Here is a 7,552-nt window from a genome sequence, read left to right as displayed (position 1 = left end):
TCAGCAGGTTTTTTCTAAAATTATTTGACATTGTAGAAAACAATTTCTTTGCTTTGAGACCTGGCCAGCATCCTGTTCTAGAGGAGTTTATCCATTGAGACATCTACATGGGTTGGAATAAAAGTGAAGCCCAGAAATGCCACTAAACCTAACCTTTTTTCTTTTCATTTACAATTTTTAAAGGAATAGTGTGAGACATGCCAGCTAATGACAAACAGTACTATAATCAATGACTATTAAACAAGCATTCATAGGACATTCTTTCAATTCTAATCAATTTGGAAGGCTACTTAAAGGAATTTCAGTCTGCCTCCCAACAGAGGTATTATAGCATTGTCTGAGGGAATTAGTGCTCTTAGTAGCAACAACAGATGGCAAGGCAAATTAGAAATTACTAGTTTAGTAACTATGTGATTAATCCATGATTAATTCAAAACAACAGGAAAAAAAGCTATTGAAAAGAAGGGGAGCTGGACCTGATTCATGCTACTTTCCAAGCAGAAAGTCAAGTTGCAGCTGCTGAGAAATGATGCATTTAAATGCAAATGTTCTTACCATCTTGTTCAGGATGATGTTGGCATCTTCTGGCGCCCGGGGATTAATTGCAACAACCAAATCCTCATAGCCATTCTTATTTAGCCATACCATAGAACCTTTTGCCATGTGCAGAAGATGAAAAGACAGCGAAAATACCAAACTCCTAATAAAACCCCCATTACTTGTCCCTGTCTGCAAGGTTATTTGTTAGAAAAGCAATGGCTTATCAGTCTTACTTAGATGGCAGCCTTTAGGGCACGAGAAAACTTCTTAACAGTAACCCAGGATAGTTCGCCTCCCCTGTCCGAGTATGTAGAGTCCCAAGCACATCTTATCTTCTTGTTACAGCAGCCTGGGATGGTTTGCCTCTTCCAATCCAAGTACATAGAGTCCCAAGCATGTCTTACCTCGTTGTCACAGTAAACCCGGGTCATTCACTGCCCCCCTCATTGTACAGCCACCATCATGACAGCCAGCTGTGGATCTGGGCATTTGGACAACAGGACCTGCATTTAAGCAGTGAGTTCACTAATGAGCCAAACAGGACATTGCATATGTATGATATGTTAATCAGTGCAAGTTTTATTATCCACCCCTGCAGTGCTTTTCCTTGAGCTTCACTCCTGAGCAGGGCTTCGCTGCACCAGGTCCCCATTTGGATTAGTGTCAGTGTTCCAGGAATCCCACCATGGTAACGCTATGCTTTCCATAAAGCCAAAGATTTCACTAAATGAGTGTTGTGCCTCATCCCTGAGGGATTCGCACCTGCTTTTTGTGCCTTTGTGTAGAAAAGAGGTGCAACAGTTTGCAGCAAGACGTTGATGCAAGTACAGTTATATCGGATATGTAGGCTGCATTTAGTTATGTGTTAGTTTTAGGAGAAAATACTTGATACTTTGTTGTGAACTAAAAATACCCAATTTAATTTCCTTACGCCTCTTCAGGTGATCTATGCTCTTGTTACCCATTTTAGAAGACAGAAATACACAACTGGAATTTCTGGGGAAAAAAAATCTGACCAATGCAATAATTATGTAATACAGAATTGAAACAAAAGGAAAAGCAAGATTAGATCAGTGAGATAGTAAAATGCCAGTAAGTTCTGTATACAATATTTGGTATGTAAAATCTCCCCTTTTAAATGCCATTGTTTGCCTTTAGATGAATAACCATCCCATTTGGAATAAAATGTGTTTTCCTTCAGTGAGAACTTCAACAGTTCTTAATTTAAGATGACTGATTATAGTAATCTAGTTAATAAACCCGTAGTTATTCTTTTCACAGGCAAAACACAAATCCTGTCTATCTGTATGACACAGATACAGCTCTATCATAGCTGTTTGCAGTCTATTTTACCTATTATTCTGGGGAATACAGACTTTTCTTGTGTTACAGGGAAACAACCACACACAGTGTTTGAACAGCATTCAAAACTAAATACCTCTTGGCTGGGCTGCCATTGCTCTAGTGCTTACTCTTAGTATTTGAGAAGTGATTTGATGTGTACAGGTGCTGGAATAAATAGCTGTACAATTTTCTCTACATTACTTTACTGTACAGTTTTCTGTGTGACCTGGTATAGACATGGCATGACTCCATGGTCTTGTAGTTTGTGTCATGATAGTTCTGTTAGCTTGGATGTGAACTTTCAGGCTGTATATGCCATTCTCAGGGAAAGTAAGCAAGTACTTGGAATAGATCCCATCATTCTTAACAATGTCAGAACCTAGCTATAAAAATTACATAAATTAACATAAAACAAAAATGGTTGCATTTATTTATGCTTTCTAGATTAATTTATCTAGAATATTAGAATAACAGGAAAATCATTCTCTGATATGCAATCTGTGCAGCTCCTCTGGTTTTGATGGTATATTAGAACTGTTCAAAACTGCAGTCTGAAGTTAAGATGCCTTTTTGTACTGTGTTTTAACTCAAGGAAATGCTAGTTTCTTAGCAAAATAATCTATTATTTCATTATAAGGCTAAAGAATAGATTATTTTCAAAATCTGTACAGTTTTTCATTAATTCCCATGGGCTTCTGTAGTCACACATTCGATTCTGCACATTGGCTGCTTCTCTGTTCTGGTTGTGCTTATTACAGAATTCAGCCACCTGCAATGAGAAACAGACAAAAATCAGAATTAAGCAACAGAAAAGTAACAAATAAAAATAGGAATGGAAATAAATCTTTACTACTGATTTATATAGTTGACACATCAGCTGATGGTAAACTTCATTTTACATTAATAACAGTATGCATTACAGTTGATTTACATAAAAGTTGAAATAAATGTTACATTTCAAAAAGGAGGATATAGCAACTTTTATAGTAGTATGTTTCATTGAAAGAAATCTGTTCTTATGTGTTTGTACTTACAGATGGTAAACTTTGCATTTACATTATTGATGATTCAGCAGTTTGATTTCTTTAGGGAATAAATGCACATCCTTCCTTAAAAAGCCATGTTAGCTTATTAATGGCACAATTACCTCCAGTGCAGGAATTTTTTTTCACAGATATAGATGCCAGTGAGATCAGAGGAACACCTAAGGATAAAATAGAATATATTTCCACTTAAAACCCCTATCTGAATGTAGTGTTGACATTAACAGTGCTTGGAGTGTAGTCTGCACTCTGCCTGCATAAAACAGTTATCCTTGTAAAAAGATAGGAATATACATTGCAGAGTGACACCAAGAGTAATTATTGATTAGTTTGCTTCTCCATCACTTCAGTCTATTGCCTGAGTAAAAATATTACAGTTACAGGTTTAAAGTTTACAATTGCAGAAGTAGTCTTATTAATTCAGTAGTTACCACTTCCAAATACTGCTGTAGCCTGGAAAATGCCTGTGAAATGGCTTACTGGTGATGTACAGTCAAGTGGTCAGTGAGTTGCAGGTCAAATATGCTGTAATAAAACTTTGTTTCTCAAGGTCCATTGGCCATATGGACAGAGGGGAAAAGCAGATAGTGAGCCAGGCACTCCTGCAGTAGTGAGAGCATGGAGTGAAGTTGTGCAAAGCTAGCAAAGATAGAGAAAATTAGTTTGAAGCAAGAGAAATCTGGAAGCCTAATAGGAAAGCCCCAAAGTTGCAGCGTACTCTGAGAAGGGAGAGGTGAGATGAGAAGGAAAAGCTTAGATAGACAAACACCGTGAGTAGGGGGGAAGGAGGATTTCTGTACAAGCACCATTTCCTCTCCGGTGACAGAGCACAGAAGTGATTAAGTCTCTGGTGTCAGTTCAAAAAAAAGTAATGCCCAACATCGTTGCCAAGCCGTCAGCCACAGAAATGTGCAAAGATGGATGCAGAGAAAATCGCATGATCTATTCATAAAGTAGGAAAGATATTTAATGAGGGATAAAATAAGGACTAAGAGAAAAACAGATACCTCAAAAGTTAATAAAAGACCAGTCAGGTTTCTGAAGCCCACCACAAAGGGCTTGTAGGAGGAGGAAAATGCTGAATTACCTTGTAACTTCAACCCGATTCTGCCCAGTTGTGTAGAAATGCCTGTCACTGTCATACTCATCAAACACCCCCATCGAAGGTGGGCACACTCATGAACAAAGACCCTGCCCGCAGAGAGAACAGAAAGGTAAATGCATGGTAACTGTAGTCAGACAGTATATCACTGTGTGCAAAATTAGCCAGCAAAATTATACCGTGGACTTTCTGAACAGCAACTTTCCAGCAACGCTCAACCTTAAGGAGTTTTAGTATCAAGTAATTCACTTTTTTGGCTAAGTGTGACAAACTTTAAATAACACCATTTGAAGATCTTGGCTTTTATGTCTTTTAAAATTGGCTTGTTTTACTATTATGTGTTTGAACTTGAATTCTATCTCTGGAAATGTATGATAAAACAGCAATGTTTTTTAATATACACTTACATGAGGTTAAACTACGCATCAAATTGTAGTTTAATATTTGACATTGTAAGTGGAACTAACTTCAACAAACCAAAGCTTCATTTTCCATTAGACAAACTACTAAGGGATTAGCAACAAAAGCTGCCTTTATACATTTAACACAGGTTTTGCACAGCAGTACATGCTACCAAGACATGTGGGGAACATACAGGAAAGGGTTAAACAACATATGCTCTGTATTCTTCAGTCTTTTGTTGTCGGCAACTGAGTGCAAACCAGAAAAGTGAAATGGTTTAGGGATTTTACCCTGTGAGCCTTAGATATCTATCAAATAAGCATTTACTAGCAAGTTAGGTGTGAAATTGATACAATTTTCCACCTGCTTCAGTTGTAGGGTGTACAGGTCATTGCCATGTTTCCAGGAAGGAGCTGCCACTGTGTATGTAGAGAACAGCAGGCGTCCGAAGGAGGGAGGAAGAGGAGGGAGTGAGCTGGCGATTGCAAATCAGAGGGCTTGGTATTGAGCATCTACCTCTGCTTCAGATAGGCTGGAAGGCAAACCTCAGACATGTCTCTCATCCTTTCCTCAGCCTCTGATAGCTACAAGTGAAAAGTGGTATGTAGAGAATCAAGGCTAACTAACCAACTCTTACGTGACTTTTTCTGCCTCTGTGGCAACAAGCTGCCTTTGTTCTCCTTGGATTTCTTGCCAGGCCTTCCCTAATGACTCTGAAACTCCACCTAGACAAGTATTACTGCTGCCTTCAGCACAATTGCGAGCCAGGAGTTATTAGAGGGGTGATGGGTTAAGAAACCAAGAGAGGGGAAAAAGAAAAACACTGGAACTGATAAGCAAAGGTTTCTGCCTTGTAATAAATGTAAAAGCAAGCAGAGAAATGAGACTGAGTATCAGCGAGGTTGTTCAGACCAAGGCTATTCAGACCAGTCACAGACCAGGTTTCTAAAATGATTAAACACTTTGCAAGGTCTCCACTTACGGACTACGATAGATTTAGCCTGGAGCTTCTTACAGTCCAGCACTCCTGCTGTGCATTTATAACTAACGGGATGGTGCAGCTGTTATTACTGATGTTGTTACTGGTGATCATTACTTATGTATTTACTAATGGTTGTTCATAGGTCATGATTTTGCTGGTTCTTAAGGGCATTCTCATGTGAATACCTTTTCACATCACTTTTTAAAATTTAAGGTACATTGGGTGCACTAATAAGTATGTGTAAAAGCATGTATTGTGCTCTGTTCCCTGCCACAGGCTTTGAACCGTACCTTTTCATAGGACCCATGTTTTGATTTCTCTCTGGTGATAACCAGAAGGGCCAAAACCAACTCCTGAGTGTGAAGGATGCCCAAGTGGAGCTGGCGTGGGGTGCGGAGGGCTGGAGCCGCACATGTGGGAGGGCAAGGTGGGGCACCTGCCGGGCTCCCTCCTCCAGGGCTGGCTGTGCCCCAGGAGCAGCCCCCAACTGGGCAGTGATCCCCAGCTCCCTCCCAGCTTCCCAGCATGGGGATGAGTCAGGGCCTTTCTGGCCCATCTCTCCCTTGAATAGCCATCTTCAGCCAAGTGCTGCCAAAATCCCAAGAGCCGGAGCCCACCAGTGCCCCATGTGGGGCTGGCCTCTGCAAAGCACTAAAGCATCGTAACTCCCCAGGGCTGCTGCCCCTATGCACTGTAGAGTGAAGGACTTTCCTGTCTACCTGCTTGACAAGCTGTCACGCCATGACACAGAGTGAAGAGATTCTGAGAAACAGGCCGGGGAAGTAGTAAAACCCACCATACCTATTTTACAAGAGTGTGTGGGAAGGAATGTTGTCGTCGCTCCGTCTCTGACAGATATATATTTCCGTGTAAGGCAGTGAATGTCTAAGGATTGCTGGGAGAAAGAAATTCTGGTCAGCATTACACTACGCGGTGCATGAAAGGATGGGGAAGGAGCAATGTATAAACAGGGTCGCAGCAAATCTGCTGCTTTTGTGAGGTTTTTGTGATAGCAGGCTATTGCCAAAATTAAACAACGAACAAAGAAAGGCATTGGAGTCGTGAATTTCTGATGCAGAAATGAAAGGTTCAATGACACCTTTAGAGCAGATAAAGCCATGGGCCATGACAAACACTCAGCAGTGTTCCCGTGGTATCTAAAGCAGCCTCTCTTCAGCACACCTCTTTTAAGTAAGGCTTCTAATTGTGTCATCCCGGAACTGGGTGTCATGTTTCCTTTAATTATTTTCCACTCTGTGGATTGTGCCACAGTCATTAAAATGTGGTTTTGAGGACTGAAACTTGTAATTCATTCTTTGTTTATGAGGTACAGAGTGCAGTACTAATTATCATGCTAATTAGCCCTCACTGATGGATAGTGGTTACTTTACTATTTAAGCAACCACCGCATTTTTAGGTAACGCCAACAATTTATTGCTTTCTTTTAAAAGTAAGTCAATCTTATATCAAGTTCTGGGAAGCTAAAATTACAAGTTCTGAGTTGACTATGAGACACCAAAGCCACAGCTCATAAACTGTGGTGCCGAAGCAAAGGTCTGATTGAGATGGTTAATTCACAATTCAAGGCTATAGAGAACAAAGTATTAGGCCTTTTGCACATGCAAGAACAAAATCTCCCTTGTAATTCAGGTACAAACAGGCATTCACTCCAGAATGGATAATGGAGTGACTTCATCTCTACTAGAATTAAAAAGGTTGAAATTTAACCTCTAATTTTTATTTTTATTACAGTGCACACACGGCTAGGTCATATTCTCCAAAGTGTGTATAAAGGGAGTAACTGCTCTGTCTCGTGAAATTCCATTGCCAGCAAGAGAGGAAAATACAAACACACTGGCATGTTTACAAATGATGCCAAAGGGTATGTTTTATATTGATTTTGATTCTTTCTTTCAATGCCGAGATTTTTTTTAAGATGCAAGTTGCCAACACTGATCTTTACTTAGCATATCAAAAAGCAATATTTCTATCAGTATGCATTTTTCTAAACAAAATTAATGTGCAGGTTATCATTGTGTATGATCATATGTATCTGTACATATGTGTTTATGTGCACGTGTGTATGTATGTAGACACATGATCATGTTGGTATGTTTTGCACACTTCATTATCTGAAAG

General features: G+C 39.7%; 1 pseudogene; it reads right to left on the bottom strand.

Annotated features, from left to right (window-relative positions):
• Window positions 1-5,969, bottom strand: part of LOC104618685 — a 10,276-nt pseudogene extending 4,307 nt beyond the window's left edge.
• Between the last annotated feature and the right edge of the window lie 1,583 nt (window positions 5,970-7,552).

This window comes from Phaethon lepturus, unplaced genomic scaffold, assembly GCF_000687285.1.
Source record: "Phaethon lepturus isolate BGI_N335 unplaced genomic scaffold, ASM68728v1 scaffold48993, whole genome shotgun sequence".
Lineage (NCBI taxonomy): Eukaryota > Metazoa > Chordata > Aves > Phaethontiformes > Phaethontidae > Phaethon > Phaethon lepturus.
The sequence above is the reverse complement of the archived record's forward strand: the minus strand, read 5'-3'. Positions and strand labels throughout refer to the sequence as shown.